Here is a 2,718-nt window from a genome sequence, read left to right as displayed (position 1 = left end):
TTTATTTATGTGAGTAAATGTTCATGTTTTGAAATAGACATTTAGTCTGGGTGCATTTATTTCATACATACCACACACTAAGCCAAGACACGGATGGTGCTGGTCAGTCGTAGCCACTTCAGATGGATAGAAGATCAAACATTGGGAATTGCCCATAACAAGCATTGATTGACTATGTACAATGTCGATCGCTGCGGTTTTACTTTTATTTTCAATTGATGGTTATCAGGATATTGCTCTTGTAATCATTTGATCACTCCCCCCTCTCACAACCTACATTGTATACATGGGAAAATAGTGCTAGTCATTCTTGTCTACAGAAGACACGTTCAGCTGACAAGGTTTCACGTTTTTCACTTGTTTGTAGAGCAATTTTACACTTAACTGGTCATTTGGTACCAATGTAAACCTATAGCTTAAAGGGGATGTTCAAGTTAATAAAGCAAAAAAAGTAGCAATTGTTTTAAAAAGAAAAATCACTGAAAAATTCAGTCCCCTACTGATCCAGTACTGATGTTTTGATGGCCCAGCACAAGATTGCAGCAGCCGGCAGGATGGACCAGAGGTCTCATTCCATGTCTAACATCATTGATGTGCACTGTGTACTTCAGCTGGCCACTGGGTGGCCATCAGAGCATCTGCAATGTGACTGAGCCATCAGTTGATCACAGTCACCCACTGACCCATAATTTGATCTAGATCACTCACTGACCCATCATTTGATCACCATTACTGACCTGTCATTTGAGCACCATGTAACAGTTATCATTAAAAGGTTTCTTTAATATTGCCGGTACTTTTTCATATGACTTATTAGTGTGCATGGACACCATAGAAGGGGGTTCCAACTCTAGACCCCCCCCCCCCCCTATCCCAATCCATCCATGCATTATGTGGACCAACCTTTAGGCAAATGGTGGGCTGTAATACTAAATACATCTTGTAGTGGCTGCTGCTGGTCACATTAGCAAGTGACTGATTTTGCCAGGGGTCACATGATGGAACAACCCCTGTAATATAACAGATAAATATGGTTGGGTTGTTGAGAAAATTGTTACTCTACCGGCCTGTAGGCTAAAGTTGTATCTCAGCTATATCTATAGAATTGTTTGATTCCGTGTTACCAGATGAGTAAGCTTGTGTGTAAATAATGGTTCATCTCCATTATGCAACAAATGAATGTTCTCCAGGGAAGGAAGCTCAGCATCTGTTCCTCAAATACCATATATGTGCCTGCAAAACAGGGCTGAATGAAAATAAACTGTTCATTTCTACCTCATAGGTTACTGGCTATACTTTGCAAACAGTGCAGCATTGCAGTGTGTAAACAGGGCTTATAATAACCTATATTGCTTACACTTGCTAATATTCACTGTGCTAATATTTGGTCCATGGCTTCTGATTACCACAAGCACGCAAACATTGGACTGCTTACTGCTTGTAAGTGGGGTTACATAAATAAGATACCTAGGGTATTATTGCCCGATACAGGGTGACTAAAGTAAGCAATGGGATGGCTGGATTGAAGTGTAAAGACAGGTTATCAACTCGTGGTTGTTCGACTTTGGGGATAAAAGGGCTTACGGCTGTCCTAAATACGATGTACAAATATATGAATGGACTACTAAGAGCCTTCCCGTAATCATCTAGGCCTGTAACTGTGACAAGGAGACATCCTCTACATTGGGGTAGGCAACATCACACTGCTTTAAAGTGACTGGTAAAATCCACAGCAATACTGATATAATGCAGATTGAAAATCCGCAGCGCAGGTCACTTTGTTCTGTGAACTTGTGTTTTCTAGGGTTACAAGCCATATCCAACAGGTGCAGGAGCTATAACCAACATGTGGGCTCTCAATGCCATATATTTGGGCCTGTCCTTTAATCACACCTCATTGTTCTTAGGTCCACAAACTGATATCACTAGATAGATACCACTATTCCCTGCACGCTCTCTATTATTTGCCGATTGTTGGCCTGAATGGATTTTGAGACGTGAAAGCTACATTACTTCTCCATCTCCTAACCACAGCTAAGTGCCTAATTGTTTTGCATTGGAAACAAATGTGTTGTCGCTCTCAACATGATCTACATTATAGAATATGATACATTCACAACATGGAGTATATGACAGCAAGCCTGACTCATCAGATACACCATTTAATTCCATATGGGTTCTGTGGGACAACTGTTGGACAGCACGGTCATAATTTGCTTTCTGGCTGGCTATATGTATACTGCATATACAGCGGCTTTAGATTCCCCCCTCCTCTCACATCTTACTTCCCCCATTCATATAGAGCTGCTAATGTATTTTTTAAGCTATGGACATTTTCAGCCCTGCTTCCTGAGTGGGCTCATACTAATATTCTATAATCTCCTGGCACTTGGTTCCTTTTGTACTGCTCCTGGGTTAACATGGACTTTTTTGGTCCAAATTTCGACGCGGAGACCGCGTCAAAATCCATCTAAAATGAAAAAACGCTTCCCATTGAATTCAATGGGTTCCTTTTTCCTCGAGTGGTTTGTTCCCACTTGCGTAAAAAAGAAACAACGTGCCCTTTCTTGAGACTGATTCCGCAGCACGAATACTCCCTCCCGAATGAAGGCCATTCATTTGGGCCTAATCAGGAGCGGAATGCTTCACTGCATCGGCATCCAGTTGTGGCTAGTCGTTTTTTGGACCGGATTCTGAGGTGGCCTCAAAATCCGATCC

This window comes from Leptodactylus fuscus, chromosome 3, assembly GCF_031893055.1.
Source record: "Leptodactylus fuscus isolate aLepFus1 chromosome 3, aLepFus1.hap2, whole genome shotgun sequence".
Classification (NCBI taxonomy): Eukaryota; Metazoa; Chordata; class Amphibia; order Anura; family Leptodactylidae; genus Leptodactylus; species Leptodactylus fuscus.
The sequence above is the reverse complement of the archived record's forward strand: the minus strand, read 5'-3'. Positions refer to the sequence as shown.